The sequence below is a fragment of the Hordeum vulgare genome, unplaced genomic scaffold, assembly GCF_904849725.1.
Source record: "Hordeum vulgare subsp. vulgare unplaced genomic scaffold, MorexV3_pseudomolecules_assembly, whole genome shotgun sequence".
Classification (NCBI taxonomy): Eukaryota; Viridiplantae; Streptophyta; class Magnoliopsida; order Poales; family Poaceae; genus Hordeum; species Hordeum vulgare.
In genome coordinates this window covers 69,980-92,251 of record NW_025422552.1, presented here as the reverse complement: position 1 = coordinate 92,251, position 22,272 = coordinate 69,980, and the positions used below count along the sequence as shown (strand labels likewise).

General features: G+C 38.1%; 1 non-coding gene across 1 annotated transcript; it reads right to left on the bottom strand.

Moving 5' to 3' along the window:
* Positions 1–14,616: 14,616 nt before the first annotated feature.
* Positions 14,617–14,688, bottom strand: TRNAR-UCU. Its single transcript has one exon. It is a non-coding gene; the product is annotated as a tRNA-Arg (tRNA).
* Positions 14,689–22,272: the final 7,584 nt, after the last annotated feature.

Genomic DNA, 22,272 nt, shown 5'->3' with positions numbered 1-22,272 from the left:
CGCGAGGGAAAGATCATTTCTACTGATAGTCATAAGATACTTTTATCAAGTAGTGGGAAGACTATAAGTATTCCTTTAGTTAACCACCGTCGCTCTAACAAAAATACTTGTATGCACCAAAAACCTCGGGTTCCACGGGGTAAATCCATTAAAAAAGGACAAATTTTAGCAGAAGGAGCTGCTACAGTTGGGGGGGAACTTGCTTTAGGAAAAAACGTATTAGTAGCTTATATGCCATGGGAAGGTTACAATTTTGAAGACGCAGTACTAATTAGCGAACGTTTGGTATATGAGGATATTTATACCTCTTTTCACATCCGGAAATATGAAATTCAGACGGATACGACAAGCCAGGGCTCCGCTGAAAAAATCACTAAAGAAATACCACATCTAGAAGAACATTTACTCCGCAATTTGGACAAAAATGGAGTTGTTAGGTTGGGATCCTGGGTAGAAACTGGTGATATTTTAGTAGGTAAATTAACGCCTCAGATAGCGAGCGAATCATCATATATCGCAGAAGCTGGATTATTACGGGCCATATTCGGCCTTGAGGTTTCCACTTCAAAAGAAACTTCTCTGAAATTACCTATAGGTGGAAGAGGGCGCGTTATCGATGTGAAATGGATCCAAAGGGACCCCCTCGACATAATGGTTCGTGTATATATTTTACAGAAACGTGAAATCAAAGTTGGGGATAAAGTAGCCGGAAGACATGGGAATAAAGGGATCATTTCCAAAATTTTGCCTAGGCAAGATATGCCCTATTTGCAAGATGGAACACCCGTTGATATGGTCTTCAATCCCTTAGGAGTACCCTCCCGAATGAATGTGGGACAAATATTTGAAAGCTCGCTCGGATTAGCGGGGGATCTGCTAAAGAAACATTATAGAATAGCACCCTTTGATGAGAGATATGAGCAAGAGGCTTCAAGAAAACTTGTGTTTTCAGAATTATATGAAGCCAGTAAAGAAACAAAAAATCCATGGGTATTTGAACCCGAGTACCCGGGAAAAAGCAGAATATTTGATGGAAGAACAGGCGACCCCTTTGAGCAACCTGTTCTAATAGGGAAGTCCTATATCTTAAAATTAATTCATCAAGTTGATGAGAAAATTCATGGGCGTTCTACTGGGCCCTACTCACTTGTTACACAACAACCGGTTAGAGGAAGAGCCAAGCAAGGGGGACAACGAGTAGGAGAAATGGAAGTTTGGGCTTTAGAAGGATTTGGTGTTGCTCATATTTTACAAGAGATACTTACTTATAAATCTGACCATCTTATAGCTCGCCAAGAAATACTTAATGCTACGATCTGGGGAAAAAGAATACCTAATCATGAGGATCCTCCAGAATCTTTTCGAGTGCTCGTTCGAGAACTACGATCTTTGGCTCTAGAACTGAATCATTTCCTTGTATCTGAAAAGAACTTCCAGGTTAATAGGGAGGAAGTTTGATCGGAATAAATATAAATTCTTTTCTTATTTCTATTTTATGATTGACCAATATAAACATCAACAACTTCAAATTGGACTCGTTTCCCCTCAACAAATAAAGGCTTGGGCTAACAAAAACCTACCTAATGGAGAAGCCGTTGGCGAAGTCACAAGGCCCTCTACTTTTCATTATAAAACCGATAAACCAGAAAAAGATGGATTGTTTTGCGAAAGAATCTTTGGACCCATAAAAAGCGGGATTTGCGGTTGTGGCAATTCTCGAGCGAGCGGAGCTGAAAACGAAGACGAAAGATTTTGCCAAAAATGCGGGGTAGAATTTGTGGATTCTCGGATACGAAGATATCAAATGGGATACATCAAACTCGCATGTCCCGTGACTCATGTGTGGTATTTGAAAGGTCTTCCTAGTTATATCGCGAATCTTTTAGATAAACCTCTTAAGAAGTTGGAGGGCCTAGTATACGGCGATTTCTCTTTTGCTAGGCCCAGCACTAAAAAACCCACTTTTTTACGATTACGAGGTTTATTCGAAGAGGAAATTGCATCCTGTAACCACAGCATTTCTCCCTTTTTTTCTACCCCAGGCTTTGCAACATTTCGAAATCGGGAAATTGCGACAGGAGCAGGTGCTATTAGAGAACAATTAGCAGATTTGGATTTGCGAATTATTATAGAGAATTCTTTGGTCGAATGGAAGGAATTAGAAGACGAGGGGTATAGTGGAGATGAGTGGGAAGATAGAAAAAGACGAATAAGAAAAGTTTTTTTGATTAGACGCATGCAATTGGCGAAACATTTTATTCAAACAAATGTAGAACCAGAATGGATGGTTTTGTGCTTATTACCGGTTCTTCCTCCCGAATTGAGACCTATTGTTTATAGGTCTGGAGATAAAGTAGTGACTTCAGACATTAATGAACTTTATAAGAGAGTTATCCGTCGGAACAACAATCTTGCCTATCTATTAAAAAGAAGTGAATTAGCGCCAGCAGATTTAGTAATGTGCCAGGAAAAATTGGTACAAGAAGCCGTGGATACACTTCTTGATAGTGGGTCCCGCGGGCAACCGACGAGGGATGGTCACAATAAAGTATACAAATCACTTTCAGATGTAATTGAAGGTAAAGAGGGAAGGTTTCGCGAGACTCTGCTTGGGAAACGGGTCGATTACTCGGGGCGTTCTGTCATTGTTGTGGGTCCTTCGCTTTCATTACATCAATGTGGATTACCTCTAGAGATAGCAATAAAGCTTTTTCAGCTATTTGTAATTCGCGATTTAATCACGAAACGCGCCACTTCTAATGTCAGGATTGCTAAAAGGAAAATTTGGGAAAAGGAACCCATTGTATGGGAAATACTTCAAGAAGTTATGCGGGGACATCCTGTACTGTTAAATAGAGCACCTACTCTGCATAGATTAGGCATACAGGCCTTTCAACCCACTTTAGTAGAGGGGCGTACTATTTCTTTACACCCATTAGTGTGTAAGGGTTTCAATGCAGACTTTGATGGAGATCAAATGGCTGTTCATCTACCTTTATCCTTGGAAGCTCAGGCGGAAGCCCGTTTACTTATGTTTTCTCATATGAATCTCTTATCTCCTGCTATTGGGGATCCTATTTGCGTACCAACCCAAGACATGCTTATCGGGCTTTATGTATTAACAATTGGAAAGCGTCGAGGTATTTGTGCAAATAGATATAATAGTTTCAGAAACTATCCAAATTTAAAAGTCAATTACAATAATAATAATTCTAAGTATAGGAAAGATAAAGAACCCCATTTTTCTAGTTCTTATGATGCACTGGGAGCTTATAGACAAAAACTAATCAGTTTAGATAGTCCCTTGTGGCTACGATGGAACCTGGATCAACGCGTCATTGGGTCAAGAGAAGTTCCGATTGAAATTCAATATGAATCTTTGGGGACTTATCATGAGATTTATGCTCACTATCTAATAATGGGAAATAGAAAAAAAGAAATTCGTTCGATATACATTCGAACCACTCTTGGTCATATTTCTTTTTATAGAGAAATAGAGGAAGCCGTACAAGGATTTAGTCAGGCCTATTCATACACTACCTAAACAAGAAAGTTAGATTCGGCGATGCCCCTCCCCTTTGCTTTCGGGGGGCATTCCGATTTCCCTAGTATCATCATTATTTGCCACGCGAATCCAGATTGAGATTGAGGCAATTAAGTTAATTAAATTTTCGAATCACTGACTCAGGCCCATTGTCGAATCCTACTCAGCAATTGTCGAATCCTACTCAGCCGAAAAGGGGGTACTTATGTATGGCGGAACGGGCCAATCTGGTCTTTCATAATAAAGAGATAGACGGAACTGGTATGAAACGACTTATTAGCAGATTAATAGATCATTTTGGAATGGGATATACATCCCATATACTGGATCAACTAAAGACTCTGGGCTTCTATCAAGCCACTACTACATCGATTTCGTTAGGAATCGAGGATCTTTTAACAATACCCTCTAAGGGATGGTTAGTCCAAGACGCGGAACAACAGAGTTTTCTTTTGGAGAAACACTATTATTATGGGGCTGTACACGCGGTAGAAAAATTACGCCAATCTGTTGAGATATGGTATGCGACAAGTGAATATTTGAAACAAGAAATGAATTCAAATTTTCGGATAACGGATCCTTCTAATCCAGTCTATCTAATGTCTTTTTCAGGAGCCAGAGGAAATGCATCTCAAGTACACCAATTAGTAGGTATGAGAGGATTAATGTCGGACCCTCAAGGACAAATGATTGATTTACCTATTCAAAGCAATTTACGCGAGGGACTTTCTTTGACAGAATATATAATTTCCTGCTATGGAGCCCGCAAAGGGGTTGTAGATACTGCTGTACGAACAGCAGATGCTGGATATCTTACACGTAGACTTGTTGAAGTAGTTCAACATATTATTGTGCGTAGAAGAGATTGTGGTACTATCCGAGGTATTTCTGTAAGTCCTCAAAATGGGATGACGGAAAAACTTTTTGTCCAAACACTAATTGGTCGTGTATTAGCAGACGATATATATATCGGTTCACGATGCATTGCCGCGCGAAATCAAGATATTGGAATTGGATTAGTCAATCGATTCATAACTGCCTTTCGAGCACAACCATTTCGAGCACAACCAATATATATTAGAACCCCCTTTACTTGCCGAAGCACTTCTTGGATCTGTCAATTATGCTATGGCCGGAGTCCTACTCATAGTGATCTGGTGGAATTGGGAGAAGCCGTAGGTATTATTGCGGGTCAATCAATTGGGGAGCCAGGGACTCAACTAACATTAAGAACTTTTCATACTGGCGGAGTATTCACAGGGGGTACTGCCGACCTTGTACGATCCCCTTCGAATGGAAAAATCCAATTCAATGAGAATTTGGTTCACCCCACACGTACCCGTCATGGACAGCCTGCTTTTCTATGTTATATAGACTTGCATGTAACTATTCAGAGTCAAGATATTCTATATAGTGTGAATATTCCCTCAAAAAGCTTGATTCTAGTGCAAAATGATCAATATGTAAAATCTGAACAAGTAATTGCGGAGATTCGTGCCGGAACGTCCACTTTACATTTTAAAGAAAGGGTACAAAAGCATATTTATTCTGAATCAGACGGCGAAATGCACTGGAGTACTGATGTTTACCATGCGCCCGAATATCAATATGGTAATCTTCGTCGATTACCAAAAACAAGCCATTTATGGATATTATCCGTAAGTATGTGCAGATCCAGTATAGCGTCTTTTTCACTCCACAAGGATCAAGATCAAATGAATACTTATGGTAAAAAAGATAGGGAAATTCTTGATTATTCAACGTCGGATCGAATCATGTCCAATGGCCATTGGAATTTGATCTATCCTTCTATTTTTCAAGATAATTCAGATTTGTTGGCGAAAAAGCGAAGAAATAGGTTCGTCATTCCATTACAATATCATCAAGAACAAGAGAAAGAACTAATATCCTGTTTTGGGATTTCGATTGAAATCCCCTTTATGGGTGTTTTACGTAGAAATACTATTTTTGCTTATTTTGACGATCCCCGATACAGAAAAGATAAAAAGGGTTCAGGAATTGTTAAATTTAGATATAGGACCCTAGAAGAAGAATATAGGACTCGAGCGGAAGACTCAGAAGAGGAATATGAGACCCTAGAACACGAATACAGGACCCGAGAGGACGAATATGAAACCCTAGAAGAATCTAAATATGGAATCCTAGAAGACGAATACGAATATGAAACCCTAGAAAACGAATATGGGAGCCCAGAAAACAAATATGGGAACCCAGAGAACGAATATAGGACTTTAGAGAAAGACTCAGAAGAGGAATATGGGAACCCAGAGAGCAAATATAGGACCCAAGAGGACGAATATGGAACTTTAGAAGAAGACTCAGAAGACGAATATGGCAGCCCCGGGGAAAGCGGCGAGGAAAAATATGGTACTTTAGAGGAAGACTCAGAAGAAGACTCAGAGGACGAATACGAGAGCCCAGAGGAAGATTCCATCTTAAAAAAAGAGGGTTTGATTGAGCATCGAGGAACAAAAGAATTTAGTCTAAAATACCAAAAAGAAGTAGATCGGTTTTTTTTCATTCTTCAAGAACTTCATATCTTGCCGAGATCTTCATCCCTAAAGATACTTGACAATAGTATTATTGGAGTGGATACACAACTCACAAAAAATACAAGAAGTGGACTAGGCGGACTGGTCCGAGTGAAGAGAAAAAAAAGCCATACGGAACTCAAAATATTTTCCGGAGATATTCATTTTCCTGAAGAGGCAGATAAGATATTAGGTGGGTGTTTGATACCGCCAGAAAGACAAAAAAAAGATTCTAAGGAATCAAAAAAAAAGAAAAATTGGGTCTATGTTCAACGGAAAAAAATTCTCAAGAGCAAGGAAAAGTATTTTGTTTCCGTTCGCCCTACAGTGGCATATGAAATGGACGAAGGAAGAAATTTAGCAACACTTTTCCCGCAGGATCTCTTGCAAGAAGAAAATAATCTCCAAATTCGACTTGTCAATTTTATTTATCATGAAAATAGCAAGTTAACTCAAAGAATTTATCACACAAATAGTCAATTTGTTAGAACTTGCTTAGTAGTGAATTGGGAACAAGAAGAAAAAGAAAAGGCTGGTGCTTCCCTTGTTGAGGTAAGAGCAAATGATCTTATTCGCGATTTCCTAAGAATTGAGTTAGTCAAGTCCACTATTTCGTATACACGAAAAAGGTATGATAGGACAAGTGGAGGACCGACTCCCCATAATAGGTTAGATCGCGCCAATAGCAATTCTTTTTATTCCAAGGCGAAGATTGAATCACTTAGCCAACATCAAGAAGCTATTGGCACTTTGTTGAATCGAAATAAAGAATACCAATCTTTGATGATTTTGTCGGCATCCAACTGTTCTCGAATTGGTTTATTCAAGAATTCAAAACATCCCAATGCGATAAAAGAATGGAATCCTAGAATTCCTATTCTAGAAATTTTTGGGCCCTTAGGGGCTATTGTAGCTAGTATATCGCATTTTTCTTCATCTTACTATTTACTAACGCATAATAAAATCCTGCTAAAAAAATATTTGTTCGTTGACAATTTGAAACAAACCTTCCAAGTACTTCAAGAACTTAAATACTCTTTAATAGATGAAAATAAAAGGATTTCCAATTTCGATAGTAACATAATGTTGGATCCATTCCTTTTGAATTGTCACTTTGTCCATCATGATTCTTGGGAAGAGACATTGGCAATAATTCACCTTGGACAATTTATTTGTGAAAATGTATGTCTATTTAAATCGCACATAAAAAAATCTGGTCAAATTTTCAGTGTAAATATGGATTCCTTTGTTATAAGAGCAGCTAAACCTTATTTGGCCACTACAGGAGCAACTGTTAATGGTCATTATGGAGAAATCCTTTACAAGGGAGATAGGTTAGTTACGTTTATATATGAAAAATCGAGATCTAGTGACATAACGCAAGGTCTTCCAAAAGTGGAACAAATCTTTGAAGCGCGTTCAATTGATTCATTATCCCCCAATCTCGAAAGGAGAATTGAGGATTGGAATGAGCGTATACCAAGAATTCTTGGGGTCCCTTGGGGATTCTTGATTGGAGCTGAGCTAACCATAGCCCAAAGTCGTATTTCTTTGGTTAATAAAATCCAAAAGGTTTATCGATCCCAAGGGGTACAGATCCATAATAGACATATAGAGATTATTATACGCCAAGTAACATCAAAAGTGCGGGTTTCCGAAGATGGAATGTCTAATGTTTTTTCGCCTGGGGAATTAATCGGACTATTGCGAGCGGAACGAGCAGGGCGAGCTTTGGATGAATCGATCTATTATCGGGCAATCTTATTGGGAATAACAAGGGCTTCCCTGAATACCCAAAGTTTCATATCTGAAGCAAGTTTTCAAGAAACTGCTCGAGTTTTAGCAAAAGCTGCCCTACGAGGTCGCATTGATTGGTTGAAAGGCTTGAAAGAAAACGTAGTTCTGGGGGGGATTATACCTGTTGGTACCGGATTCCAAAAATTTGTGCATCGTTCCCCACAAGACAAGAACCTTTATTTCGAAATAAAAAAAAAAAATCTATTCGCGTCGGAAATGAGAGATTTTTTGTTTCTCCATACAGAATTAGTTTCTTCAGATTCTGACGTAACAAACAATTTTTATGAGACATAAAAACCCCCATTTAACATTTAACCCTAAGGATACATAAAACATATTTTTTACTTTACTAGACTTTTGAACTTAGAACACTAACAGGTTAAATTTTAGATTTTTAAGATTTTTATTTTAATAAGTAAAACAAGTCAGTTAATTCATTAAATTAAGGTTTTGTTTATACCATGTATCAATGTATCAATGGCCAACTCTTAGTACAAGGTTCTCTCAGAACAATTATTATTTTATTTATTTCAAGCTATTTCGGATCTTTCTTAATCTTCAAAAAGAAATAAATTCCGTAATGGAATGTTAGGATGAAAAAAAAAGGAAGTGTGGAAAAAATGACAAGAAGATATTGGAACATTAATTTGAAAGAGATGATAGAAGCAGGAGTTCATTTTGGTCATGGTATTAAGAAATGGAATCCTAAAATGGCCCCTTACATTTCGGCAAAGCGTAAAGGTACTCATATTATAAATCTCGCTAGAACGGCCCGTTTTTTATCAGAAGCTTGTGATTTAGTTTTTGATGCAGCAAGTCAGGGAAAAAGTTTCTTAATTGTTGGTACCAAAAAAAGAGCAACAGATTTAGTAGCATCAGCTGCAATAAGGGCTCGTTGTCATTATGTTAATAAAAAGTGGTTCAGTGGTATGTTAACGAATTGGTCGATTACGAAAACTAGACTTTCTCAATTTAGAGACTTAAGAGCGGAAGAAAAAATGGGAAAATTCCACCATCTCCCAAAAAGAGATGTGGCAATCTTGAAGAGAAAATTATCTACCTTACAAAGGTATCTCGGCGGGATCAAATATATGACGAGATTGCCAGACATTGTGATCGTCCTTGATCAGCAAAAAGAGTATATAGCTCTTCGGGAATGTGCCATTTTGGGAATTCCTACTATTTCTTTAGTCGATACAAATTGTGACCCGGATCTCGCGAATATATCGATTCCAGCCAACGATGACACTATGACTTCAATTCGATTGATTCTTAACAAATTAGTATTTTCAATTTGTGAGGGCCGTTCTCTCTATATAAGAAATCGTTGATTAAGAATATATAGTGAATTCTTGGACAACTGCGTAGATTTATGGAATGACTTACTATATCTTTTTTTGCATAGAATTTGTTTTGCATAGAAAAAAGAAGGGGAATATTGATATATATTAGAGGGTATTGATATATATTATGATCTGATGTGCTTTCTTGGTATCCTAAATATCAAATTAATAGTTCAAGTTGCTGAGTTGAGAAAGAGATGGTTGAATCAAAAGAATTCCTTTTTTGAAGTTCAATTTTTATCAGAGGACAATATGAATATTATACCTTGTTCCATTAAAACACTCAAGGGGTTATACGATATATCGGGTGTAGAAGTAGGCCAACACTTCTATTGGCAAATAGGAGGTTTTCAAATTCATGCCCAGGTACTCATCACTTCTTGGGTCGTAATTACTATCTTGCTAGGTTCAGTTGTCATAGCTGTTCGGAATCCACAAACCATCCCGACCGACGGGCAGAATTTTTTTGAATATGTCCTTGAGTTTATTCGAGACTTGAGCAAAACTCAGATTGGAGAAGAATATGGTCCCTGGGTTCCCTTTATTGGAACTATGTTCCTTTTTATTTTTGTTTCAAATTGGTCGGGTGCTCTTTTACCTTGGAAAATTATAGAGTTACCCCATGGGGAATTAGCAGCGCCCACGAATGATATAAATACTACTGTTGCTTTAGCTTTACTCACGTCAGCGGCATATTTTTATGCTGGTCTTAGCAAAAAAGGATTGAGCTATTTCGAGAAATATATTAAACCAACCCCAATCCTTTTACCAATTAACATCCTAGAAGATTTCACAAAACCATTATCGCTTAGCTTTCGACTTTTCGGGAATATATTGGCGGATGAATTAGTCGTTGTTGTTCTTGTTTCTTTAGTCCCCTTAGTAATCCCTATACCGGTCATGTTTCTTGGATTATTTACAAGCGGTATTCAAGCTCTTATTTTTGCAACATTAGCCGCAGCCTATATAGGTGAATCCATGGAGGGTCATCATTGAATTGACTAGTTTTGGAATATAGTATTTTTTTTTTCAGCTTAGCTCAATTCATGCATGGTTCCAGATAATCTGCTTGGTTGCAATAGTTAGAAATGCGTATGAATATATAGCCTAGAGTTGTAGGAGAGAGAATAGAATAGACTATATTATGGAATTTTCAAAGTATATATGCATTAAGGAGGGTGGAGTCAGGCTAGATCTATACTATAATAAATATCCTTAATATCTATAAGTGGAGTCCTCTTTTATGCGGGTTTCCACTTTAAGCAATGATTTTAGAATCCGATTCAATAGAAAATGAGAAAATATGCAAACAAAATAGAAGAAACAAATGTATATAGGATATTGATATTATATTATATATTCCTAGGTTAGATTCATTATCTAATCCGATATATGGATATAGAATTCCCTTCTATGTAGTTCGGACAATTCACATTTCAATTTGATTTCAATTTGTACTTTTTAGTTACTTTACTTCTCCCCAATAGAGCTTAGAAGTAAGAATTTTTTGGTTGATTGTATCCTTAACCATTTCTTTTTTTTTGACACGAGGAACTACTCACCATGAATCCACTAATTGCTGCTGCTTCTGTTATTGCTGCTGGATTGGCCGTAGGGCTTGCTTCTATTGGACCTGGAGTTGGTCAAGGTACTGCTGCAGGACAAGCTGTAGAAGGTATTGCGAGACAGCCAGAAGCAGAAGGTAAAATACGAGGTACTTTATTGCTTAGTCTAGCTTTTATGGAAGCTTTAACAATTTATGGACTAGTTGTGGCACTAGCGCTTTTATTTGCGAACCCTTTTGTTTAATCCTAAAAAAAAAAGTTCTTTCGATTTCGATTAGATACTTTTTTCTTTTTTTAGTAAATTGGTATTTGCTTCCGCAATTCCAATTATATCAATACTTTATTTAATTTACTCCTATTTATTACTCCTGGAATTATCTATTTATCGGGACAGATAATACCGCATTCTAGGAAGGGCTGAGTTGAGTATGATTAATTTAGAAGATATGCTCGCCTTCTTATTTCCCGTCCTTAGTTTAGGAAAGTGGAAAGTTTTTTCCTTTTATTTTAGGAATTTTGGGAACGGAACATTTCAACAAAGGAAGCCTTTCACCGGTCAAACAAGACCTAAGACTTAATCTAAAAGAAATTACTAGATTGAATCTATTTGCATTAAAAAAACCGATCAAAAAAGGGCGAGCGAAGTAAGTGATCGAAAAACTTTGTTCTTTGTTCGTCCTATCTATAAGAGGAGAGCATATGAAAAATGTAACCCATTCTTTCGTTTTTTTAGCTCACTGGCCATCCGCTGGCAGTTTCGGGCTTAATACCGATATTTTAGCAACAAATCTAATAAATCTAACTGTAGTGGTTGGTGTTTTGATTTTTTTTGGAAAGGGAGTGTGTGCGAGTTGTCTATTTCAAGAATAGATTGGATCTATCCGGCTGCACTTTAGAATATTTTTTAGTATTTTTCGGATAAATAAGAAAAGGGTGCACGATCTCGACGAATTACTTCTGAATAAATTCAGAAATCATATGGAAGAACCATAGCATTTCGCGACTCATTGGTAAATCAATTTTGATTCTCTATAAACCAAGAATGTGAGACCATTAACACGGTTAAAGCTAAACTGCTTGAAGTCCAGGCAAAAAGAGGTACTCTTTCTACAACTATATTAGTATTAGTACCGAATTTAAACGGGAAATAGCTAATGTAAAATTTATCTGATATAGAACACTCATATCGATAAAATGGTTTGAACTATTTACTAGAAAAAAAAAGAAGGGGCACCCTGCCCTTTTTTAACCAATGCCGAATCGACGACCTATGTATAAAAAAGAGAAATTTTTTGGATTTGAAGAAAAAAAAAAAAGAATTCTATTAATTTTCATTTTCCATTTATTTAGTTAGTTTTTCTTAATGAAATTGAAATTATTAACTAAAGGGCAAATATAAATAAAGAAACAACTTTGCTGACCATGATATATTTTTATCTAGGCGGAAGAGTCCTCTTAATATTTATCTAGTCTTATATAGGTTTCGGTATATTGAAATATAAACATAAAAAATAAGATAGAGGATAGGCTCATTACTTATACTTAAAAAAAGATATGGAAATTGCTATAGCAAAAAAAGAAAAAAAGGAGCGTGAGAGCCAAATGAATCGAAAGATTCATGTTTGGTTCGGGAAGAGATCATAAAAGTTGTAAACTTACAAAATAATCTACTTTCATTAAAAGATTTATTAGATAATCGAAAACAGAGGATCTTGAGTACTATTCGAAATTCAGAAGAATTGCGTAGAGGGACCATTGAGCAACTCGAAAAAGCTCGGATTCGATTACAGAAAGTCGAACTAGAAGCGGATGAGTATCGAATGAATGGATACTCTGAGATAGAACGAGAAAAAGCAAATTTGATTAATGCTACTTCTATTAGTTTGGAACAATTAGAAAAGTCTAAAAACGAAACCCTTTATTTTGAAAAACAAAGGGCAATGAATCAGGTCCGACAGCGGGTTTTCCAACAGGCCGTACAAGGAGCTCTAGGAACTCTGAATAGTTGTTTGAATACCGAGTTACATTTCCGTACGATTCGTGCTAATATTGGCATTCTCGGGTCCCTGGAATGGAAGAGATAATTAAATTAATTAGGCCTTGAACTTCTACTTTCGTTTAGAATTTAGGCATTATTTTTCCCCTTGCTTTCGAAAAAAGAGTCAAGAAACACTAATGGCAACCCTTCGAGTCGACGAAATTCATAAAATTCTCCGCGAACGTATTGAACAATATAATAGGAAAGTAGGGATTGAGAATATAGGTCGCGTAGTTCAAGTGGGGGATGGGATTGCTCGTATTATAGGTCTTGGTGAAATAATGTCGGGTGAATTAGTCCAATTTGCAGAAGGTACTAGGGGTATTGCTCTGAATTTGGAATCCAAAAATGTTGGGATTGTATTAATGGGCGATGGGTTGATGATACAAGAGGGCAGTTTTGTAAAAGCAACAGGAAGAATTGCTCAGATACCCGTGAGTGAGGCTTACTTGGGTCGTGTTGTAAATGCTCTGGCTAAACCTATTGATGGGAAAGGCGAAATTATAGCTTCCGAATCTCGCTTAATTGAATCTCCTGCTCCAAGTATAATTTCCAGGCGTTCCGTATACGAACCTCTTCAAACAGGGCTTATTGCTATCGATTCGATGATTCCTATAGGGCGCGGTCAGCGAGAGTTAATTATTGGGGACAGACAGACTGGCAAAACAGCAGTAGCTACAGATACAATTCTCAATCAAAAAGGGCAAGGTGTAATATGTGTTTATGTAGCTATCGGTCAAAGAGCATCCTCCGTAGCTCAAGTAGTAACTACTTTCCATGAGGAGGGGGCCATGGAATACACTATTGTAGTAGCTGAAATGGCGGATTCACCTGCTACATTACAATACCTCGCTCCTTATACGGGAGCAGCCCTGGCTGAGTATTTTATGTACCGCGAACGGCATACTTTAATAATTTATGATGATCTCTCCAAACAGGCACAAGCTTATCGCCAAATGTCCCTTCTATTAAGAAGACCTCCCGGCCGTGAGGCTTATCCAGGGGATGTTTTTTATTTGCATTCACGCCTTTTAGAAAGAGCCGCTAAATTAAATTCTCTTTTAGGCGAAGGAAGTATGACCGCTTTACCAATAGTTGAGACTCAATCTGGAGACGTTTCCGCCTATATTCCTACTAATGTAATCTCCATTACAGATGGACAAATATTCTTATCGGCGGATCTATTCAATGCCGGAATTCGACCCGCTATTAATGTGGGTATTTCTGTTTCCAGAGTAGGATCCGCGGCTCAAATTAAAGCCATGAAACAAGTAGCTGGCAAATCAAAATTGGAACTAGCTCAATTCGCAGAGTTACAAGCCTTTGCACAATTCGCCTCTGCTCTCGATAAAACAAGTCAGAATCAATTGGCAAGGGGTCGACGATTAAGGGAATTGCTTAAACAATCCCAGGCAAATCCTCTCCCAGTGGAAGAGCAGATAGCTACTATTTATACCGGAACAAGAGGATATCTTGATTCGTTAGAAATCGAACAGGTAAATAAATTTCTGGATGAGTTACGTAAACACCTAAAAGATACTAAACCTCAATTCCAAGAAATTATATCTTCTAGCAAGACATTCACCGAGCAAGCGGAAATCCTTTTGAAGGAAGCTATTCAGGAACAGCTGGAACGGTTTTCCCTTCAGTAACAAATAAATTTGGCATATCTACTCTTGTTATTTTGCATGTCTACTCTTGTTATTTGAATCATGCAAAAAAGTTTTCTTTGTTTTTAGTTTAGTATAGTTATTTAAAGAATAGATAGAAATAAGATTGCGTCCAATAGGATTTGAACCTATACCAAAGGTTTAGAAGACCTCTGTCCTATCCATTAGACAATGGACGCTTTTCTTTCGTATTTTATTCTTTCTTTTATTCTTTCTTTTATTTGTTGTCTTCTTCCGAGAAAAAACTGTTAGACCAAAACTCTTTTAGGAAATCAAAAAATCCAGATACAAATGGATGATGTATATATCATGCATATATCATTAAAGAAGGAGTATGGGGCCGGTAGTGGGAATCGAACCCGCAACCCCAAGGTTATGAGACTTATGAGCTACCAAACTGCTCTATACTCTTAAACTAAAGAGGGGTAACTAGTGGATAAAAGAGGGTTCGATACGTCCCTCTACCATATCTATACAAATAGAATAGTCCATTTATACAGAATGGTAAAGAGGGCTCCTCTATGATTATCAATTCCAGAAATCCATACAAATACGAAAGGGTATTTTATCCTTACCAACTGGATCTTGTTGCACCCGGTAATAAACATTCATAAACCATTTCTCGAAGTACGTGTCCGGATAGCCCAAAATGTCGATAGTTAGCTCTAGGTCTTCCGGTCAAAAAACAACGTCGATGAAGGCGTGTAGGTGCACTATTACGCGGTAGGGATTGCAATTTTTCTCGCATTTTCGTTTTTTCACTCAAACTCAAGGGAGAAACTTTGCTTCTTATCTTTTTTTTTAAAGATTGACGAATCAAATGATATTTCTGTTCTAATTTCTGCCGCTTCTTCTCCCTCTGAATCAAACTCTTTTTTGCCATAATGTGCCGTTGCTATTATTATCAAGTATACGGTTCTAATCCTAGATGGAAAAATAAATAGAAAAAGAAATTTAAGAAGGCGGATCCTCCCTCTCTATCAAGAGTAATGAACTAGGTGCTGATACAGTACAAAAAAACAAACTAAATTAACCAAACTTGCCTGATGTTGAGGCAATCAAGAAAGCTGCATAAGTGAATATATAACCCACGGAAAAGTGAGCTAATCCAACCAATCTTGCTTGCACAATGGAAAGAGCCACAGGCTTATCTCTCCAGCGAATTAAATTAGCTAAAGGTGTGCGTTCATGAGCCCATGCTAAAGTCTCAATTAATTCCTGCCAATACCCCCGCCAAGAAATTAAGAACATAAATCCAGTAGCCCAAACAAGATGTCCAAATAAGAACATCCAAGCCCATACCGATAAACTATTCATCCCAAAAGGATTATATCCATTGATAAGTTGTGAAGAGTTTAACCATAGGTAATCTCTTAACCATCCCATCAAATAAGTGGAGGATTCATTAAATTGTGAAACGTTGCCCTGCCATAATGTGATATGTTTCCAATGCCAATAAAAAGTAACCCACCCAATGGTATTTAACATCCAGAAAACTGCCAAATAAAATGCGTCCCAAGCAGAAATATCACAAGTACCGCCGCGCCCTGGGCCGTCACAAGGAAAACTATACCCAAAATCCTTTTTATCCGGCATTAATTTGGAACCGCGTGCGTCTAAAGCGCCCTTTACTAAAATCAATGTAGTTGTATGCAAACCTAGAGCAATAGCATGATGAACCAAGAAATCCCCAGGTCCTATTGTTAAGAAAAGCGAATTACTATTCTCATTAACAGCATTCAACCATCCGGGCAACCATAGGCTTCGACCCGCATTGAAAGCGGGGCCATTCGTTGAAGATAAGAGTATATCGAACCCATATGTCGTCTTGCCATGAGCAGATTGTATCCATTGGGCAAATATAGGTTCGATCAAGATTTGCTTTTCTGGAGTACCAAAAGCAAGCATGACGTCGTTATGAACATAAAGGCCCAAGGTATGGAATCCTAGAAAGAGGCTAGCCCAACTTAAATGAGATATGATAGCTTCTTTATGGTCTAACATTCTTGCCAATACATTATCCTCATTCTGTTCCGGATTGTAATCCCTAATGAAAAAAATAGCTCCATGAGCAAAAGCCCCTGTCATGATGAACCCCGCAATATATTGGTGATGAGTATATAAAGCAGCTTGAGTAGTAAAGTCTTGTGCTATGAATGCATAAGGAGGTAAAGAGTACATATGTTGAGCTACTAAGGAAGTAATAACCCCTAAAGAAGCTAGAGCAAGACCTAACTGAAAATGAATCGAATTGTTGATTGTGTCATAAAGGCCCTTATGCCCACGCCCTAATCGACCCCCCGGAGGAGTATGCGCTTCTAAAAGATCTTTAATACTGTGCCCAATTCCGAAGTTAGTTCGATACATGTGACCGGCAATGAGAAAAATAAATGCAATAGCTAAATGATGGTGAGCCATATCAGTCAGCCACAAACTTTGTGTTTGTGGATGGAATCCCCCAAGAAGAGTTAGAATGGCAGTTCCCGCTCCTTGAGCGGTACCAAATAAATGATTACTCGAATCAGGGTTTTGGGCATAAAGATTCCACTGACCCGTCAAAAGGGGTCCCAACCCCTGGGGATAGGGTAATACATCTAAGAAATTATTCCATCGAACGTACTCCCCCCTGGATGCGGGAATAGCAACATGAACTAAATGTCCTGTCCAAGCCAAAGAACTTACCCCGAAAAGTCCTGACAAATGATGATTGAGACGAGATTCCGCGTTTTTGAACCACGAAAGGCTTGGTTTCCATTTGGGTTGTAGATGTAACCAACTCGCTATTAAGGACAGCGTAGAAAGAAATAATAGAAAAAGAGCTCCAGTATAAAGATCTTCATTGGTGCGTAATCCTATTGTATACCACCACTGATAAACCCCAGAATAAGCAATATTCACTGGACCAGCAGCACCTCCTCGAGTAAAGGCTTCCACAGCGGGTTGACCAAAATGAGGATCCCAAATCGCATGAGCAATAGGTCTTACGTGTAAAGGATCCTGTATCCATGATTCAAAATTTCCTTGCCAAGCTACATGAAACAGATTTCCGGACGTCCATAGAAAGATTATTGCTAATTGCCCAAAGTGAGAAGCAAAAATGTTCTGATAAAGACGTTCTTCAGTAATATCATCATGACTTTCGAAATCATGTGCGGTAGCAATACCAAACCAAATACGACGAGTAGTGGGGTCCTGAGCTAAGCCTTGGCTAAACCTGGGAAATCTTAATTCCATAATGCCTTTCAAATCCTCCTAGCCACTATCCTACTGCAATAATTCTCGCTAAGAAGAATGCCCATGTCGTGGCAATTCCACCCAGAAGGTAATGGGTTACTCCTACAGCACGTCCTTGTATAATGCTCAAGGCTCTAGGCTGAGTAGCAGGAGCAACTTTTAATTTGTTATGAGCCCAAACGATAGATTCAATGAGTTCTTGCCAATAACCACGGCCGCTGAATAAAAACATTAAACTGAAGGCCCAGACAAAATGAGCACCTAAGAAAAAAAGACCATATGCAGATAATGAAGAACCATAAGACTGAATGACTTGCGATGCCTGTGCCCACAAGAAATCTCGAAGCCACCCATTAATCGTAATGGAACTCTGTGCAAAGTTTCCCCCTGTAATATGAGTTACCACCCCTTGATCACTTATGGTACCCCAAACATCCGACTGCATTTTCCAACTGAAATGGAAAATGACTACCGAAATTGCATTGTACATCCAGAATAAACCTAAGAAAACATGATCCCAAGCAGATACTTGACATGTTCCCCCTCGGCCAGGCCCATCGCAAGGAAAGCGAAAACCTAGATTTGCTTTATCGGGTATCAAACGGGAACTCCGAGCAAATAAAACACCTTTCAAAAGTATTAATACAGTCACATGTATGGTAAATGCATGAATGTGATGGACTAAAAAATCTGCGGTTCCTAATGGAATCGGTAACAAAGCCACTTTGCCACCTACTGCTACTAACTCGCCGCCTCCCCACGTTAAGCTAGTACTTGTTGTTGCACCAGGAGCTGTTACGCCAGGCGCAGTAGCATGGATATTTTGTACCCATTGAGCAAAGATAGGTTGTAATTGTATGGCGGTATCCGAAAACATATCTTGTGGACGGCCTAAAGCACTCATGGTATCATTATGAATGTACAAGCCAAAACTGTGAAAACCTAGAAATATACATACCCAGTTAAGGTGGGATATGATTGCATCGCGGTGTCTAAGGACGCGATCTAATAGATCGTTGTATCGAGTAGTTGGATCATAGTCTCTTACCATAAAAATTGCTGCATGTGCAGCAGCACCGACTATTAGAAATCCGCCAATCCACATGTGGTGTGTGAACAAGGAAAGTTGTGTACCATAGTCAGTAGCTAGGTATGGATAGGGAGGCATAGAATACATATGATGAGCTACAACAATGGTTGTAGAGCCTAGCATAGCTAGGTTAAGAGATAATTGAGCATGCCATGACGTTGTTAAGATTTCATAAAGACCCTTATGGCCTTGTCCTGTAAATGGGCCCTTGTGAGCCTCCAAAATATCTTTAAGTCCATGGCCAATACCCCAGTTGGTCCTATACATATGACCTGCGATTAGGAAAAGAATAGCAATAGCTAAATGATGGTGTGCAATATCGGTCAGCCAGAGACCACCGGTTACTGGATCTAGTCCTCCACGAAAAGTCAGAAATTCTGCGTATTTGGACCAATTTAAAGTGAAAAAAGGGGTTGCTCCTTCGGCAAAACTAGGATAAAGTTGAGCCAAAAGGTCCCGATTCAAGATAAATTCATGAGGAAGTGGTATCTCTTTAGGATCCACCCCAGCGTCAAGAAATTGGTTAATTGGTAAAGATACATGAATTTGGTGTCCCGCCCAAGAAAGAGACCCAAGTCCTAATAATCCCGCTAAGTGGTGATTCAACATGGATTCTACATCTTGGAACCAGGCCAATTTGGGAGCGGCTTTGTGATAATGGAACCAACCAGCAAAAAGCATTAACGCTGCAAAAACCAATGCACCAATTGCAGTACAATAGAGTTGTAATTCACTAGTTATTCCAGATGCTCGCCAAAGCTGAAAAAAACCAGAGGTTATTTGGATTCCTCGGAAACCCCCACCTACATCACCATTCAATATTTCTTGCCCTACTATAGGCCAAACTACCTGAGCACTGGGTCCAATGTGAGTAGGATCACTTAGCCATGCTTCATAATTGGAAAAACGGGCACCATGAAAGTACATGCCACTCAACCAAAGAAAGATAATGGAAAGTTGCCCGAAATGAGCACTAAAAACTTTTCTAGAAATCTCCTCCAAATCACCAGTATGACTATCGAAATCGTGAGCATCAGCATGTAGGTTCCAGATCCAAGTGGTAGTATCAGGGCCCTTAGCTAGTGTTCTTGAGAAATGGCCGGGTCTCGCCCATTCCTCAAAAGATGTTTTTACAGGATCCCTATCCACAACAATTTTTACTTCTGGTTCCGGCGAACGAATAATCATTAACTCCTCCTCTTTCCGGACAAGACATACAAAGAGACCCGCCAACTGTCTTTTTTTTTAGTGAATCTTTGAAAGATAGATTTTGAAAGATAGATTTTGAAAGATAGATATTGTGATTAGTTCTTTTCTTTACTATACTACCACCCTTCTTTTTTTTTAGTTATTCACTGGAGCAATTATATATTAAAGTCAATCCGAGGCAAGTGTTCGGATCTATTATGACATAAAGGTTAGGTGCCTAACGGACATTGTTTATCTTGAAAAAACAAATATTTCTCGGCGTAAGAAAAAATCTTTTTTATTTTAAATTTAAGAAACTAGTGTATTTTTTTTTAGGGCATAAGCTCCTATCTATATCTACTTTCCTTGAGCATAATATAGGGTTTTTTATTTTTTATTTGATTCTAAATTCCAAGATAACTCATTAGAATTATTAATAAGATGGTTCTAATATATTAGCAATATTTAGATTGGCCCCCTTTTTTTTATTCACTTTATTACTTCTATTCTAGACCCTATCCCTATGGTTTATTCTTATGAAATATCTTATAAAATAGAAGGTATAAGAAATGGATATAATGAAATTCTTGATTCGATCTTACGACCTAATTTATTTGATTAATGGATCAACAACCAAACCATCCATTTTAGGAAAAAAAAGGAGCATGGTCTTATTCAAATTCAAAGCGCTTCGTAATCTTCAACCAGTTTTGTGCTTCAATATAATTTCCCGGAGTAAGCGCTATAGCTTGTTTCCAATATTCAGCAGCTTGATCAAACCAAGCTTCCGCAATTTCCGAATCACCCTCTAGAATGGCCTGTTCTCCTCGGTCGGAATAGGCAGTTCCTTCCCTTAGAACCGTACTTGAGAGTTTCCTACCTCATACGGCTCAGAAATTGCTATCTTAATTTCCCCTATCTTAACTGAATTCGATTTATCAAAAATCGATCCAATTTGTTCTTGTGTTAAGCAGAAGAAATTAATTACCTAAGTTTCAAACCCTAATTTTTCTCAATAATTAGTTTGATCTTTTTTCCCACCTTCAGAAGAATGAAGCATAGATAGATATAGAGCCTTCGTTCAAATTTTCTGAAAGGTAACTATCCCGGTTTCATATATGAAATCTCTATAGAATCCTTGAAAAAGACTTTTTTCCATAAGAAAGAAAAAAGAACTTACTATCTTTGGGATCTGATACTACACCGCTGCTTAATCCCTTAGTGGATCGGCTCTATTACATAAGCGGATTCCTAAATTTTGCCCCATATCATGGGATAAGTAAGCAGTTTTTTTTAGTTGTATCGACCCAGTCGCTCACTAATTGATCTTTACGGTGCTTTCTCTATCAATTTGAGAAACTTTATCCATAGAGTAGTAGTATAGGCCATACTTTCTTCGTTTTTTGATTCTCGTGAAGTGTCCTTCCTTCCTACAGCTGATAGGGAAAAATCGTTGTTTTTACGATCCCTATGTAGAAAGCCCTTTTTTCCAGTATTTACTAGAAAATTTGATCCTCTCTTTTTTTGTCTTTCTATAGTGGAGATAGTCGCACGTAATGACAGATCACGGCCATATTATTAAAAGCTTGCGGTAAGAAGGGGTTTCGTTCTAGTGCCCGGAAATAATATTCCAAAGCCTTTGTATGCTCTCCATTGCTTGTGTGTATAAGGCCTATGTTATAGAGTATATAACTTCGATCATAGGGATCGATTTCTAGTCGCGTAGCTTCATAATAATTTTGCAAAGCTTCCGCATAATTTCCTTCGGATTGAGCCAACATCCGTTACGGTCGTTCATTCTATTCAAAAAATCTCCGTTCCAAAACCGTACATGAGGTTTTCATCTCATACGGCTCCTCCCTTCTGTACATAATAGTACTAAGCGAAATAATCTTAATCTATAGAATCAAAATAGAATTAGTCCCGTCTCATTATGAACCGAAAGGGGCTGGTATTTTTCCAAGAAATCTCTAGCCAACCTTCCCACAAGAGGTTTTTCTTAACACCAATGAATTCTATTAATGCTAGAGGAAAACGATAGCTCCAATAATTTCTTTGTTCTCAACGCCTCCTATTTAGAGGAATTAGCTACTTCAACGATCTTTGATGGTTATAGGGGTATCCAAAGTACAAACCTGATGGTTGTTTGTTATCCCAACCATTCTTCCCAGCCCTGATACCGATCAGGAAAGGGGTAATTTCTACCAAAGTTTTTCTCTTGTTGATTCCTATTTCTAGGTGTAGTGCTTTT